Source organism: Orcinus orca, chromosome 3 (genome assembly GCF_937001465.1).
Source record: "Orcinus orca chromosome 3, mOrcOrc1.1, whole genome shotgun sequence".
Classification (NCBI taxonomy): Eukaryota; Metazoa; Chordata; class Mammalia; order Artiodactyla; family Delphinidae; genus Orcinus; species Orcinus orca.
In genome coordinates this window covers 111,767,958-111,786,154 of record NC_064561.1, presented here as the reverse complement: position 1 = coordinate 111,786,154, position 18,197 = coordinate 111,767,958, and the positions used below count along the sequence as shown (strand labels likewise).

General features: G+C 34.6%; 1 long non-coding RNA gene across 1 annotated transcript in view; it reads left to right on the top strand.

Annotated features, from left to right (window-relative positions):
• Window positions 1-2,015: 2,015 nt before the first annotated feature.
• The window catches only part of LOC125964087 (uncharacterized), a 29,492-nt gene continuing 13,310 nt past the window's right edge, over window positions 2,016-18,197 (top strand). Inside the window, exon 1 of the long non-coding RNA XR_007476722.1 lies at window positions 2,016-2,167. This is a non-coding gene — a long non-coding RNA (uncharacterized LOC125964087). The remainder of the gene's footprint in view (window positions 2,168-18,197) is intronic.

Here is an 18,197-nt window from a genome sequence, read left to right as displayed (position 1 = left end):
AGTTTTCCATGTCATGGGGGTGGATCATTAATTGCAAACAACAGGATGGAAAAATGAGTGGAAGTAATTTATTTTACAGATAATTTGTGAAGTAATTTTTTTCTACTGCACTTTCTTTCCTTTAAAATTGCTTATAATGCAGTAGATTTAGTAATTATTACTTAATATTGATAACAACCAACATATTCAATATAAACACTTCAGAAAATCGTCCTTATGGAGGAAACAGACTGCATTTTATTTCCAAAGAGCTTTCTCTGTGCCAACAATAAAGACAGCAGGCTTCGCACACCGTTTCCTAACACAAAAATTATAATGTAAAATTTCTTCTTTCAGGCCTGTGCAGAAAACATGAAACTTTTCTTTTAAAATAAGATTCCTATGCCTAGTCTTTAGTTCTCAAGTCACAGATGTTTTGTGACAAAGTTTTTCAAACGCTTTTAGTTTTCAAACTTCTATCACTTTCCTCTTAGTATCTAAAGTTCATGCTACCTGGATTTTTTTCTCACAGAAATCCCATCACCTGAATATCCTCTTAGCTTTGAATACATTTCATAACCCTTGTTATAGTAAATCCAAATGTACTTTGCTTAATTTATCTATCCCTAAAAGTCTTCAAGAGTTCAGTTCTCATTATTCTTTGTCGCAGACTCATATTTTAAGCAAATTGCCTGTTATTCAGATCTTGAGAATGCTCTTGGATTGATGCTTTAACTTTGTTCTTAGAGGGAAAGGAATATTTCTTATTTTCTAAATTTCCTGATTTCAATTAAGGTATTTTTTGAGGTGGGGCATTGTTTGTAATGATCACTTCTCTCCACGTGCTTCAGGGTTTCACAGAAAAACCATAGCAACTAGGGGACTCCAATGTACACGTTGCCACATGGCCAATGGTTTACATATTTTATAAGATTATTTTAGAGGTCATATTAATTTATTGAGCTTTACTAAATTTTGTAAACATAATTTGACAAATGAAATTTGAAATGGATATAATGTTTAGAAAATCTTTATGTTAAATAATCTTTCATGGGTTTTTTTAATTTGTGGTTTTAAATTTAGGGAAATAAAATTTAATAAAACCACACCAGAAGGAACAAATTTAATGTTATTATAATGCCTCTAGAGGGCAGTATTAAATTATTTGAGACTATACCTTAGAATTTTCTCAGGCAAGTCACTCAACATTTGAAGAGAAGACAGTGCAAATGGGAGAAGGTAGTATTCTTCGTGTAATCCTATTCATGGATGCAAATAGCTGTGAAATTCAGGTCCTCACACTTGAATCAACAAGTGTTGCAGTGAGGGGATTTTTTTAATTGAGCTCTTATCTGCTCTCCAGAGAAGAGTTTCCTTTCTCCTATTAGGGTCTATGGACTGTTATTGGCACACTCAAAATATGTGAAGCTTTGAATGTGAAAAGAAGGGCACTTGTTTTCCAGTAGGCATTCTTTCCATGCAAGCCACTAAAAGAACCACAGTTTTGGTCAGATCACTTTATTTTCACATATATGGTTTGAATTATGGATTTAAGAAAAAACAAAGGATTTAAATGAATTAATAATTACTTTAATAATCTTTTCAAAATTGTATCAACGCAAGTATAATTTTTATTCTCTGAGGATTCTTTCTCTCTCTTTATATCTATCTATTTATAGATATTTATATCTAGATGTCTCATACATCCCATGGCATGTACATATATATGTATTTATATATATATATATAGAGAGAGAGAGAGAGAGAGAGAGAGAGAGAGTTCTAGATATATATATTTATAATACTTCAAGTTATTTCTTAGTATGCCTATGAATGAAAAAAACAAGTAACTATAAGGGGGAATGAAACCCTTCCTAGCTGCTGTCACTTAACTTCACCCTTTTTCACACAGAAACTGTGCCGCATCCCTGAAGCACAGGACATATCCCTGAGACCAGGGTGAATTATTTGGCCTGCTCAAGTAGAGAACTATAATTTACAGTTTTTCATTTCAGTTCTTTTCTTTGTAGATGTATCTTTCTGAAGTTATAAAGTCAATTTGATTTTTCCTGAATAATCATGTCACACCCTGAGGTGATGAAAGAAGATTCAAGGCCCCAGCTGCTTTCTTGTATTCAAAACTGGTTGAAAGCGTGAAGGTTTATTCCTCTTGTTGTTGATATAAAAGGTAGGATCAGCATGACTGCTTTACTCGTTCTTTTGGCATTCTCTTTGGGAGTGTAGAATATATTTTCTTTTGTAGAATATGCTTCCAAACCGAATACAGAATCTGAGGGATGGTTTTGCATTTCTTCCAATATTTTTTGTGAAGGAAATATTAAACATGCCCTTTAAATTTGTAGAAGCCATGCTTAATTTAAAGTTAAGTACATGAGGAAATGTAGATTTTGGTAAAAAAAGAAAACCTTATTTAAGATAATTTATATATAGCTCATATTTCTTAGTAATCTGTGTTTGTACAGTATTGTGAATGTTTCATGAAACCTTACAGTGTCTGAGAGGTACAAAGTATTATTCCTACCTTAAAAATGGGAACACTGAATTTTAGAGTCAAAAGCGACTTCTGTAAGGTTACATGTAGATCAACATTGGCATAGGCAAGGAAAAAAGTTTTCTGATTCCCGTCTAAAATTTCTTATTACAAAGAAATCCTTTCTCTATCAGAAAAGAGACATCCTCTGAAAGTAAAGAGGAAACAAAGTCTATTTGCTTCCAGCTTTCTCTAAACAACAGGAGCCTTCTCAGAAGGGCTGTCTCTAGGACCACACACTCCTTGTTGGCCATTGGTGCTGATGCACTGAGCTACAGATGTTGTTCCTCCTCCTAAGTCCAAAACAATGGTGAACTGATGGTTTTGCCTCAGAATAGTCTGTGCATCCACTGTAAACACATGGGACTGATCAATAAATAAATTTATGGCTTTTCTTATATTTAATTTATGTCATTTTTAATACACGTAAGTATTGCAGTGAAGTCCCTGATTGGGCACATATAATTAAAATCTCCCATGGCAAATAAGATACCATAATTGTTATTGGTTCAAACCAGGACATTCACACCTGGTGGAAATGACCCTGGCCACATAAGTGATTCTGCTCATCACACCCCCGTGCACACTCTAGTTCGTGAAACTCTTAAAGGTGGGTTGGCTTGTGGACCACCCTGAATTCCAGCAATAACTCCATTTTTTTTGTGTTGGCAGGCCAAAATCATTGTTCCCAACTACTGAACAATCTCCTAACATGTTTCCCAACTTCCAGGGTAGCTCTTTCTACTCTCATACATCCCACCTTCTGCCATTGCAGCTCATCAAATTGTGTCCAAACTAAGCATTCAAAGCCCTCTATAAACTTGCCCAATTTTACTTACTTAATCAAGCAGATTTCTTCTCTCAGTCTCTACACTAAATACAGATGGGTCTTGCATATGCCCCAAACTTTCAACACTCTATTCAATCCAACTCACACTTTGGAGTTCCAGTTCCCAATGTATCCCATGGCTTCTGGGGTATCAGTACTTAGATGCTCCATAAATGAGAAAAACTTACCTTATCCAGAGTGCAGTTCATCATCTCCACACACAAACATGTTTTCTTTCTGTGATGCCAATCCCAGTGAAGCTTCCATTGACCATCCGTAGATTGCTCAAACTTAAAACTGTCACTTCCCTCATCCACTACTTCTGGATAGTTCTGAAGTCCTAAGTATTTCTTGAATCCATACACTCTTCTCCTCTTCCTGAGTCTAGATCACCATCATCTCTTGCTTAGATTACTACAGCATTTCTCATGATGTAAGCAAAGTGGTTAAAGCTATCATTTCTTTCCTTAAAAATTTTAAGTGACTCTCTTTAGCTTTCAGGATAAAATCCATATCTTTAACATGGCTTATAAGGCACTGTTTTATCTTGACTTTGCTAATTGATCCAACCACAAATCTGGGCTCTGGCAAGATTGACACCAATGATGAAAAATTATATTATTCATTTAGTAATATTTTATAGGAAAATAATTTCCACCATGATTTTTAAGTATGAGGGAAATTAATGCCTCTGAATGTGGTGGTCAAGAATTCTCAGTTTGTGAAACACAACTTGTCTTATCTTGTATTTCCACACATTAGTTCAGAATCTTATCTCCGTGTAGATCACTTACCTTGAGTACACGCTCACTCCCAGATTCCTTGCTCGGTAACTCTTACTCAGACAGTAGGTTTTAGCTTAGATATCAATTCTTATAGAATATTTACCTTATAAACTAGGCATCTGGGGTCCTACCTATGTGCATTCATAACACCCTGCATTTGCTTCATCACATGAGGATATCATGATTTCCTGTTTTCCTAACAGTACTCCACTAGACTCTAAGCTCCATGAGGGCAAGGGCTCTGTCTCTCCTTTTCACATTTGTGCCCTCAGTTCTGGGCATAGTGCTTGTAACCATTAGATACTCAGTAAACATTAGGTAAATGAATGAATGTAACAAGTATAGCTTATGGTTCTAAGCATTACATCATATTGTTCCTGTATTGAGAAAGCTCACATTTCTGTTCATATTTTTTGTATTCATGTGTAATAAATATTCAGTAAATATCTGTTCATTAATTATATTCTTCCTAAAACCTCGTTAGAATTATTCATCTTTGCTTCTAAATTTAAAAGTCAGGTATTTTATACATTTCAGTTATCATTAAAGAATTGCTTAGAAACAAAATTATTAAACCATACAATTTTAAGAGCAGAAATTTATTTATTATAAATGGATTTATTGTAATTTTTTTCTTTTTTCTTTTCCTTTATTATGAGAGCATAAAATGTGAGATTTGGAAAAGACCTTGTAGATGATCTAGCTCAACTCCTGTTATAGACTTAGATTCCATGGCCCAGAAATGAATGAAAGGTCTAGTAGACTTTCACCAATCTATATAACATGCCTTTCAAAATAGTCCTATATACGTTAGTCTGAATTCTTTGCAAAATATACAGGCTTGACTACTCTTTTGAATAGTCATCATACTCTTTTGAATTATCCTTTGGATCAAATACAAAACATTGTCTGAGAAACATCTATATCTAATCTATTTATCATTTGGATTCCACTTTCTTTAGCATTCTTTCTTTCCATTACTCTGCTACCATCCCCTATACTGTAATGCATTATCTAGCAAAGTCTCTTACCTTTTTCCCACATGCAGGCATGTGTCTCCTACTGTACTGTCTAGTATCTATGAGATACAAGACGCAGAATATTGTAGTTCTTAAGAGCATGGGCCCTGGAGTCACTGCCTGGATTAAAAACCCTGCCTTCCCACTTGCTGGCCATGGGAATTTGGGGAATCTAAATTAATCTCTCAAGACCCTTGTTTCCTTACATGGAAAACTAGGGAAAAGTAATATTGACCATTTAGGATGGTTGTAAGGATTAACTATTTAATATATGTAAAGTTCAAGGTATATCATAAACAATTAGTCGGTTTATATGTTACTTATAATGACTGGTACATATTCAATTTACCAAAGGACATTCTTACAATGTCTGAAGAAAGTTGTGCGCGATTGTTTCAGAGCTATCTATGTTCTGATATGCTGTGCTGTATTCTAATAAATCTGCACTTCTTTATACATGTTTGCCATTTATGAACTCTATGCAATTTCTTAAGACATTTTTAAATAAAATGCTTCCATTTTTATATTGTTCAATATATTTCCAGAATCCTGAAAGACAAGCTGCCTTTCGAATTACAAAAAACGAAGTCAATAGTAAAAATGCTGTGTATCTTTTTACCTTTAAAAGTTTAATGACTTTCATGATAAAGTAGTAAATTGAATTCTAGACAAAAACCATGTAGACAACATATAGTAATTGATAGAAGATGGAATAAATCTAATTTTTACCCATTTTCTTAACAAGATGTTTGATTTCACAATTGGTTCAAGTGTGCAGCTTCTTCTTAAAGGTTACCTCAGGTATCCCACAGATTAGGATGGGATAACTAAGAGTAGTTGATATAGAATGACTAGTTGAGCAAAAAAGAACTGTCATAAGATCAAAGTGAAAATAAAGAATAAGGCTAGCTTTTGTGAGATTAAAATACGAAATAATGATAAAGTCAGTAATAATGTTTTATAGTTTCCAAAGTATTTCACTTACACACTATTACTGATGATATGTTACAGGGAAGCATTTCCTAATCACTCAATTTCTACCTGGGTTTGTGCCCTTTTGAACTACTGAAAGGACATATTTATTTATTTTCTGATATTTTATTTTTGTTTACTTCTTGTTATTTCAAATGCACACTTATGCATGCATTTTAAAGTAATTTTCTATTCTGAATAACTCAGCCAGAAATTCTTTTCATCTGTTTAATTTCCATATGGAAATTTTATGTTTCTTGTGCTGTGACTCTTGGGCGCATGAGGAAGTGTTGGTGAGTGGTCTGTAGCTAGGAGCTGCTAAGAAGCCGCTTAATCCCCTGCTGGGTCAGTTGGGTGAGTTCAGAGGTGGGGTGATGAGACATGGAAAAGGGATAGGACAAAGAAGAGCTACATTTCTTGCTCACTTTTTCCTCCAATTGGCAACTCAATCCTTTTGTGTTAACAAGCTCTTCTGGGAATATAAATCAGGAAGGCCAGAACTACAGATCATTTGTTTTTGTATCCTTTGTCTAAATCATATTGACAGCTAGCAGGGATTATGTTACTGTTTGAGAGGAAGGTGAAAAGATCTGGAATGTAAAAGCAGCAGGGAAAAGGAGGAAAAGGAAAGGCTGAAGAGTTGCCAGGGTTGCTTAGGCATCATTTCCTTATAGACTCCTTGCTAACTCCTCCTTCTTCACTTGCTTTTACTGTTGGTAGCACAGGGTTTCCTGTATTATTGGAATTTCTAGAAGATACCTCTAGTAAATGTGGAGATTCTCCTTTATTCCTTTTACATCAGCCTTTTACTGGGATGCCTTTCGGGGAAAGGGTGCTACTCAAAGTGGTCAGAAGTGGATAACATCTGTTTCCCAACTATCTTTTCCTTCAGACCAAACTCAGATTGACCCTGATAGGCATATGTGGCAGAGTGTCAAAAATAGGAGGTCAACATTTGTCTCATCACCTAATTCATCCTCTTGTACCAAAAAGGGAAGTAAGGGTCAGAGAGTTAGGCCTTCACGTTGCAGTGCCTCCCTTCCAGATTTTCATCAGTGCTTCTCAAATCTCCATGCCCCTGCACCGTACCTCTACACACTCACACGCACACACACACATGTGTATATCTCCTCTAAGACCCTCTCTAACCTCTGATTTTTGGTTTTACCAATACCTCCTTGCATCAAAAATATGCCTGTGTATCTTGTGATATCCACTGTCATAGGCTTCAGTCACAGGCTTTTCTCCTCTTTTTTATGAACTCTTATTCTGTCAAGAGTAAGATACAGACTGAAGAGTCTAGCAGCAGCCCTGGTAAATTTCTACAAAAATTACTTAAAAGTAAGGACACTTACCATAGTAGTCGACATAGTCTGGTCTCATGAAGAAGGCACATTCCTTCCATTAATGTGACTTTGATCCTATTCCTTGAAAATAACAACTCAACTTTATTTTATTATGGGGTATTTTACTAAATTTCTAAACCAGTTTATAAAAATAGGCCACCGTATAAGCTAAGAAGAACTTTGAGCCATTCAGAATAGGTGGTATCAGCAGCTTCAAATAGGATCTGACTCCCAGCTTTATCTCCTGAGAAAAATAGACGGCTTTCAAGTCATCCCGTTGTACATGGTGGGGAGGTGACATGCTAGCTTTCTTAAAAGGCTGACTTAGTTTCCTTAAGTTAACCTTTCAGATAAGTTGAAAGATTTTGTATCCTGTATATGAATGACCAGAACTTGGTAGGTGTTCAGCGATACTTATTGACTTGAACAAGTTGAGACTGGCAAATTTTACTTATATTTATTTTCTTCAATATTTGCCAAATGAGGATATTCATACATTCAACAAGTGACTACTGAAGGCCTACTATGTGCCAGATACTGTTTTAGAATACTGCTTCTCTTTTTATACCATCTTTTTATACCATCTCAAATCTTTTTATACCATCTCTGCAAAATTTATATGCATATCACAACCTTAGTAACATCTCTCATCATATATGGTGTTTTTTAAAGGGACCCGAGGGAGAAATGTTCTCCTAGCAAAGGTGCATCGCAGTGGCTGGTAGTAGAGAGCCCTGTGTAGATTGAGAAGCTATTGGCCCCATTCCCATACTCCACTCTGATATCCTAAGTGTTTTCAACCCTCCACCTTCCCTTCTTAAATATCAGTAGCCAGGAGAAGAACAAAGCCTACTGAGGAACTTCAATTTCGCTAACATATAGCATAATGCATTTTATAATGACAGTAATTTTATAATCATAAGTTTCAACTTCCTTTTAGTGCAACCTTGTGTTTGGAAAGTTTGAATTTTTTTCTATGAGGTACCTTTTTTCTTTTAATATTAAAATTATATTATGTCTAAATAGAAACTTTAAAATGGAAAGGAAAACCTTTTTTTTTTACATTATGTTTATTAAAACACTTTGTGCTTATGAAAATATATTCAAAATTAAATTATTTCTTAAAGTACTTTGGTGAGCCTTTTGAGAAGCAGATACCACAATTTTAAAAATTTCTTCCAATTCTTCTAAATGTTTAGAAACCAGGATTTATTGCTTAGCTTTAGATTTTTTTTTTCTCAGCACAACTTGAGTGGAAAGTTTTTTTTCCATTAAAATCCTCTCAGGATAGTAGATTTGTGGAAAATATAAATAGATCCAGACATTGCAGACCTGTACTCTGAGATGAGATTATGTGTTCACTTACAATTTTAAAAATCCTTTATGTATTCAAATATTAAGAAGTAATACAATATGGAACAAAAAATAAAAGGTAAGAGACATTCATGACAAACCATCATTTGAAGATGAAATAAAATGCTTTTGTAGCAAGACCACGATGACTTTAACATTACCCTCAGTTTAAGGAAACTTGAGACAGGCTTCTTGTGACTCTCGACTCCTAACCTCCCTTTTCTTAGGTCATTTACTTTAGGAAATTTGTAATTATAAATTTTTCTCTGCTTATGGTGGTGTGATGAATTGGGAGATTGGGATTGACATATATACACTAATATGTATAAAATGGATAACTAATAAGAACCTGCTGTATAAAAAAAATAAATTCTAAAATTCAAAAAATAAAAAGAAGTAAATCTTTTTAAATGCTTTTTGCCAGTTTTATAACCCAGGAATGTCTCTCTCAAGGGCCTGAGAGCCACCCCTTTGATATGTCTGATCAAGGGAGATGGCACCTCTATTCCCAGTGTCTGTGGAGGGTAGGTGCCTAACTTCTGTGGGACACTTTGCTCCAAATTATAAAACTACTTTCTATCACAGAGCTATGAGAAAGTTTACATTTCCTTTGAGTAAGCCCAATTAGAAAACACAGGTGGCCTATGAGTCCCCCCTCTACCCAGCTCTTACAAACCCTTCTTCTCTTTGTTTCAGTGGAATTGAGCTCAGACGAAGCTCTGGCCTTTCCCCCTTATTGCAATAGTCTTGAATAAAGTCTTCCTAGCCTGTTTAACTTTGGCTGGTGCAAGTTTTGCTTTGACAAGCATTAGGCTACCAAGTAGTTTATGCTACAAAAGAGCCAAGTATAGCTTAGCTACATAAACATATAGAATATTCTACTACATAAAATATTTTGTTTCTTAAATAGTATTAATGAGTCATCTACCATAGATGCTTCTGTAGAAATTATATTGTATGTAATAAATTCTAAGAATTCCATACCTTTTTTTATCATCAATATATCATTTTGTTGTATGTGAGAGTATATAGGTTTGTATTTATCCTTGAATATGTGATGCATCTGTTTGTCTATAGAGAAAACTCACAAAAAAATCTATTTATTTAGTGCATCAGTCAATAAGTCCAGAGATGCTGTATTTGAACTTTAAATTTCTCATGCAGAGAATCCAATAAATTCTTCCACAGATTCCCTTTGGCATCTGAGTAAATTTCTAGTGCCCTTTAAATTTTTATGGCTGTTTCTCCTCCTCTCTTACCCCAGAGGCAATGTTTCACTACTTTCACAATATCTCCAAGCCCTTACTTGCTGACCCCCTCCTCCAGTGTTGAATTAACACATAGCTTCTAGACCCTGCTGGTTTCCCCCTGGACTATGTCTTTCCGGCCCCAACTCTTTCTTTTATTCTTTCTTTTTTTTTTTTGACACTCTATCATTGTCCTTAGTGCATAAACCATAAGAACTTCTTAGTATTCCCACAGATTAGCCTAAAAACACCCAAATCCAAGTTGCTCTGTACATTTATATGTATGTTCATATTTAGAGATGCATTAAATTTTTCACAGGGTCATGTAAAAAAATAACTAACAAAATATTATATTAGAATGGTTTCTGATTCAGAATAAAACCTTAAGGATATAGAGTTCATTATATGACAAGCTTATAAGTCACTAATTTGTTTTCTCAAATCTGAGGAACAAGAAAAATGTCAGGCATTCTTGATTCGTTTAAATTCTTTAAAAGGCTATGCGCTGCAAATATTTTTGAAAAATATCAGAGTCAATTAACAACAAAAAATGGGAAAAATTATATTCTGTTGAACATATTGACTTGACAATTCAGAACTTAAATATATAGTGAACATTAATTCAATAGGTAAATATTTATATGTACTATACGATCACATAAGAATAATTGAACCAAATGAAGTGGGAACAGTCTTTTAAGAGTAAGATATAGAAGCTGGTTCAAATTATGTAAATTGGTTTGGTTGAGGTCCCCTTATCAGTTATTCAGTTTTAATGATGACTGTGGATGACCCATCATTGATTCTGCCAGGGTAGTGGGTAGTGTTATTGAAGGAAGCTAAAGTGATGGCATTGACATATTGGCACTTACTCTATTGCCCTCATATTGATGTGATGCCTATAGTGTATCAATGATTCATGCATAAAATCACTGAATTCTCAGTGCCAGAAAAGTTAACTTCTGTAAAGCATTGTCTAAAACCTCTTTTATGCTGTAAGATAGCAGCTTCTTTAGCTTCTTAAGAAAATAATCTGCGTTATTTATGAATTTATTTTAATTTCAAATGATGAGATTACTAAATATGCACTCCTTTTACCTGTGATGAGACACGTCCTGATGAATATAGACGTTCTTTGATAGGTGGCACCTCCAATGTGCAAAATTTTACTGTGAAATTATATGAATTTGAATGCTATTTCTGTTTATGTTGGATTAAATTCATATTTCTAAATTCAGCAGCCTCTTCCCTCTCTTTCTTGGTTCATTTTCAACTGTCAAAAGTCACAGCTTTCCCCAAAGCATTATAAATAACATAAAACAAATGTAAACGAATGAGAAATAAGGATGACAAATTCCCAAGTATTTGGGGGGGTGGGTTGGTAGGGGACGTGTATGAAAATTCACTCTCTATTCTATCCACAATTAAATTCTGTGTTATTCTTATAGATTCAGGAAATTGTAAAGCAGCAATACATCTTACAAATTTCCTTTTAGTCTTAGGCCTTCACTGATCTTCCTCCATCTTAAAAAAATTTAAAAGTGTAACCCAACCTATTTTTACTCTCTGTATCACAGAAAATGTATGGCAAATGTAGATAGTGAGAACAATCATTGACTTATTTTTTTGGTTTATATTCATGTCAAAATATATTACCTACATTATAATGATTTAGGATCAAATTTCTTCCCTTGTAGAAGAATTTAACACTAATTTTACAATTTATATAGTAATGGGAATGCAATCAAATACAGATTTTCTTTTATTTGATAATCATTCAAGAGTATATGCACTTGAATCATATCTGATATCAGTATATCTTTGAAAACATAGGCCTTCAAAAACTTAATTCAGTAACTATAAATAAAGTTGAATAAACATGTTTATTTTACAAACAGAAAACAAATTTTTTATGTCTAAAACTTTAATGGGATTGTTTGAAATATCATTCATTTTTTCCAAATGTTCTTCACACATTAAAATGTAACGTATTTAAATCACTTGTATTTCTGGAATAGAGGATGTTCTTGACAAGAATTAGGACATGTCAGCATTAGAATTACTAAAATGTATTATTCCTGTAAATGAAAAAAAAAATCAAAGAAATGCATAGCATTTATACCAAATGAAGTAACCAAGGTACATTTTTTATTGTTTTTAAACTAAACTGAAACTATATTTTGGTAAAACTAGTAAGTGCAGTTTTTGGAGAGTGATGTTGTGTAATCAGAGGCCATTTTATGTTTTTTATTAATATTCAGCCTCTACAATTACTGATTTTTTTTTAATCATCATCTACATTTCAAAACTTACCAAGCACAGTAAAAAGTGTCTATGGCTGCCTGATAAACCATTCTAAAATTCAGAGGCTTAAAGCAAACAGTACGTTATTTGCTCACAGTTATGTTCCACAAAAGTCAGGATCTTTAGCTGAGATCACATGGAATACTGAAGTTGTCACAGAGCAGGACAACTTGAATGGGACAGTATGTGTGGGTTGTTGGCTGTGAATGTGAACTCTGTTTCTAGGCTCTCCTCCAAGTAGCCACTCCATGTGTCCAGTTTAGGCTACCTCAAAAATGGTGGTTTCCGGTTTCCAAGAATACTTGATCCAAGGAGCAAATCTCCAGTGTTTTAACAAGCCCCTGCTTGCTTCATGCTTACTAACGTTCTACCGGCCAAAGCAAGTCACATGACCAAATCTCAGTGCAAAGGATACCACACAAAGGTATGAATATCTGGAGATATAATTTATCAGGGACACTCAGGTAAGAGTTTACCACAGCGTTATTGATCAGAATATGAAAATTCCTACCCATTGAAGATCAAATCTGAATGTAGCCTTCCTAGTTTCATTTTTTACTTTTATTGTAGGTTCTTTTCATTTACAATTTGAAAACCATAGAGAAAATCATGAGAAACTAAATTTTGTGCTGAAAGATGGTTGTGCATCTTAAAATTTTCTCTATAGTTTTAAATTAACAGTTGAAATGGAAAATAAAATGGGGTTGTGGACAGAGATTTGAAGTTATAGATATAATCAAATTTTACAGACATAAAAATAAAGCTGGAGCATTAGATTAAGATATCAATATAAAAATATCAATGACAGCTTACACATTTTAAAGTAGTAATAATGGGTACTATATCATTTTCATTTATCATCTTGTAGTTGATAAAAACCTTTCAGGTTCTTTCCTCTGCAGTTTAAAGGAGATGCTCATATTTTAGTTTTTCATTTTTCACATAAGTACACTGAGTAGCTTTTTTGTTTCTGTACTTTATCTGTGCCTTTCAACAAATATGTAATGTTTTTGTGTTTTTATGACTCTAGTTTGTTGATTCTCACCTTCCATGTTTGAAAGCATAAGACATAGAGTAACTCATATGCTTTAGCAAAAAAACTGTTTGTTTCACTTTATATGACCTCCTCAATATTACTAAGTAGATATTTCACAAACTGGCTCCCTTGTATCCTGGGTTACATATTCTTAGAAATGTCACCCAAAATAACTTCCTGCCAAAGCACTTCTCATCAGCCCTCTTATCCATCCATTCCTTTTCTCATCTAATGTGGTTTTCTGATCTAAATCTCCTTTTCTTTCCTTTCTTTATCTTTTCAAAGATTCTATTGTAAGAATCTCTATTTCTAGACAACCTAGTTTAACTTCCTTCAGAGGTTCCCAGCACCCAGTTTCCTTATTCAAAATGATCTTCAGTAGAAGTAAGAGGAACTGATATTCTAGTAGTTGCAAAAAAAAATATAGAAATAAATTTACATATATTTGAAACTCACATAATAGGAACTAAAATTGGAGAGGGATTACTTTACATGTAAAAGTGCTTTTCAGATTGTAAAGTGCTATACAAATTTAAGGTATTATTATGAATAATAATGGTGATATTGATGGTGATCACAAAATCAGTAGCCTTTACTAAAGACTAGTTCAGCCATGAGGAGTTGTTCAGTTAATATAATATTCATTGTAGAATACCTTCCAAATCATTGAACTGTCCACATTGTAATAGCAGCTATTTCAGGAAGATTTTTTACATGGGTTCATTTACATATCAGAGTCTTCCTGAATGTTCACGTTCAATGCTAATCTGTATAAGATGAAAGTTATAAACTTGGAATCCCTATTGTCATGTGGAGTAATTAGCAGATAATGTGATAATTGACTAGGTCTGCCATTTTTAATAGATTTTCCTCAAGTCTAAATGTTTGGTTTATTTTAAAACTCATCCTATAGCAAAATATGGGGATTATATGTGTGCTATTTTGCACAAAATGCAAAATCAATGGTAAACCATAAGTACCGAAGGGACATCATTGTAAACTAGTTATTGACGTGCTAAAAGTCATTTACTCCTGCTGTGGAAGATAGATTGTGACACTATTAATTTAACTGGCAGTGGGTATACTAACATAGCTGCCATGTAAGCCAGCAGCCCACCATCTGTAAAATTTTATGCATATTTTGTGCAGATAGCTATACCATATTTTGACAACCCCAAATCAGCTTTAATCTGTCAATTTCAAAGTTTGTCACCAGAAAGTTCATCTGAAGGAGAATGTCTGTTCAATTCACGTTAAATGCAAAATGATTACAGCAGATAACACTTACAAAACGCACCATTTCTTGGAAAAATAAAGTTGTTTAACATGGTTATTATGTACTTTCAAGGCATAATACAGTTTTTTTAAAAAGCACGTCTTAAAATGCCGATATGCAGTAGTATAATGAAAGATATTTTTACTCATGGAAGGCATCTGGCAATAGCAGTAAAAGTAAAGATGCTTTTCTCTGCAATAATTCATCATTCACATAACAATATGTAAGGGGGTAAAAAAATGGTGTAGTGCTGAATTTTTATTTCTGTTTCAATTTGAAGGAGACCTGATACTCTTTTCCAAAGTGAACATTTTTTTCCTACCGTATCCACAGCCTTTCTGCTCTCAGCATTTAAACACATTTGGCTTTAGGGAGGAGTGGGTCCCTTTACAAGAGAATCAGGGCTGTATTTCTACAGCACCCTCTCACTTAAACATTCCACTGGCTGCATTGAACAGCAGCTGAAAACTGTCAAGGTATGAAAAGAATGTGCCTTTTAATCTCAGAGAAATTATAGTAAGAATCAGGAGAAGACATGTCTTAAGATAGCACTGTGTCTGACACATGATCACTCATGATTTTTGTTTTTATTTTTTCTAATTTTAATCTATTTTGCTTGGATGTTTTATGTTGCATTAAGTGAAACAGCAAAAGGAAAATAATAGTTCATGAAAAACTTATGAAAGAAACTGAAAAACAGCATAGTTCTTCAAAAATTGTAATGGGGTATAACTATATGAAGTGCATGAATGGGGCCGATATTTAGTTCAACATTAGGATCTTTGAAAACCCATATACTCCAGGTCAGGTACACAAAAAGTTCTGCATGTTTTTTTTGTTTTTGTTTTTTTACTTTATTGTGCTTTTAAAATGATTGAAAAACATTCATCTTAATCTTTCTATTTTACAAGGATTTTGGACCCCAAATTTTAATTGGGTTAATGAAAGTTTACTTTTGTCCAATACCCTTTGTTATAATTGTGTAACAGTTGAAGAACATTTTTTCACTGAAAAGAAATAGGTTTTATTGAGTGGAAGGTAACTGGACTTGGGTCTTTTGCTACATACAGACCGCTGACAGGTATTTCTTTCCTACAAGAAAATGCCTGTGTATTAATCTCCACACACAGAGTGTACTAAGTAACTGTTCAATTTTTCTTTTTTTGTTTCAAGTATTTGGAAACTCTAGTAACTACAAATACTTTCCCATTTACAGACCTAACAAGGTTACAGAGAATCATGTGTGCAGGTTTTACATAGAGCATCTGTTTTCTTTTTAAATTCTAAGTGAAATCAGTTACAGCAACGTGAAAAGTTCTAGGGGTATATTCTTCAAAATAGGAACTTACCCTCATTGCCTACATGATCATCTTCTACTCTTTACTGTTTTGCAGTTGGCTTTTTTTTTTTTTTTTTTTTTTTGGGGTTCGCAGGCCTCTCACTGTTGTGGCCTCTCCCGTTGCGGAGCACAGGCTCCGGACGTGCAGGCTCAGCGGCCATGGCTCACGAGACCAGCTGCTCCGCGGCATGTGGGATCTTCCCAGACCGGGGCACGAACCTGTGTCCCCTCCATTGGCAGGCGGACTCTCAACCACTGCACCACCAGGGAAGCCCATGCAGTTGGCTTTTTATTCCACCATTTTTTAAAAATTTTCTTTATCCAAGATCTCCAGTAACCTCCTCACTGATACATTAAGTACCAGCTCTTCTTCTTTTTTCTTTTTCTTCTCTGCAGTGTTTGAAAATGCTGATCAACCCCTACTTTACCCATTTGTTTCCTTATTCTGATTATTCCCTTTTCTGTTTTCCCTTCATAGTTCTTAAGCAGTTACCTGATTCCTGAATATAGATAATCTTCATGATTAAATAATCAACCTTTCCTCTTCTCTTTTTACTAACTCTAATGAAATCTTATAAAGTCTTATGGAATCAACCATTGCAAATCTCTCCCTAGCCCACCTTGTCAATGCTAACTCCTTTTTTTCCAAATGTCTACTGGACATTATTCAGTCAATTTCAGAATAAGCCTGGTGTAGGATATATAAATAGTTACCACTGAATAAATACTATAATATAATATATTATATATAATATAATATATTATAAATAATATTATAAATATTATAATATAATAGAATAGAATATTTATTCAGTGGTAACTATTTATATATCCTACACCAGGCTTATTCCGGAGATACTCATGTGAGGAAAAACCAGCATGGTCATTGTTATCATGGTGCCTAAGTTCTTGCAAGAAAATCGAAATTCAAATAATCACACAAATCAGTATAAAATTAAATCTGTGACAAAGATTATAAGTGAGAATGCCTTGAGAGCCTGTAATAAGAAGATCTGATCTAGGGAAAGCTGCTGTGAGAAGTGATCCTTAACCCGATGTTTAAAGACATGTAAACACGGACAGTGGACATCAACTACGTGAGGAGAGATATGAGTGTTCCAGACCATGGGAAAATCAGGTTAAAGACTTTTGTGGAAATGTCCTTGTTTGTTTGTCTCTGAAAAAGGCCAGTGTGGCTTGAGCACGTGTGAGATGAAGCTAGTCAGGAGAGGTCGGATCTTACTGGCCTTTGTAATCTGTGACAAAATTTTTAATCTTTATCCTAAGAGCAAATTTTCAAGCAGTCTGAGGGGTGGTATGTTATGACAGACATATTAATTTTTAAAATATGACACTAGGTGTAGATTGGAGAAAAGACTTGACGGAGGGCAGAGAGGTAGAAGAGAACCTACTGAGTTGGCCTAGTTGAAGGCTCATGGTGGCTTAGTCTGCTGTGTGGTGATACCAAAGGGGAACTTGATGGATGAGTCAAAAAATTGGGGCTTCCCTGGTGGCGCAGTGGTTGAGAGTCCGCCTGCCGATGCAGGGGACACGGGTTCGTGCCCCGGTCCGGGAAGATCCCACATGCCACGGAGCAGCTGGGCCCGTGAGCCATGGCCACTGAGCCTGCGCATCCGGAGCCTGTGCTCCACAATGGGAGAGGCCACAGCAGTGAGAGGCCCGCGTACCGCAAAAAAAAAAAAAAAAAATAGTTGGGGGGTTAAACCATCAGGACTAGGTGATGGATTGATGTGGGATGGGTGGTGCGAGAAAGTGAAAGAAGGTTCAGTGATAAAATCCTGACTTCCAAATAGGGATGCCAGAATAAATAAGTCCAGTTATATAGGAATTTCAGATAAACAATGAATTTTTTTTTAGTATAAGTATGTCCCATGCAATATTTGGGACATATGTATAATAAGATATTATTTGTTATTTATCTGAAGTTCAAATTTATTTGCTAAATCTGGCAACCCTCTTTCTAACTTGCCATCTCTGAATTAAAACCATGGGAGAGAACCAGGAGGAGAACATGAGTAAGGTTTTGCTCACGTTGAGTTACCTGTAATTCTAGGACACTAGAGAAGAAATGTCAGGAAGGTACTTGGATCTGGAGCTGAGTGAAAAACGCTTGGGATGAAGATATTTTTGTATGGTGTCT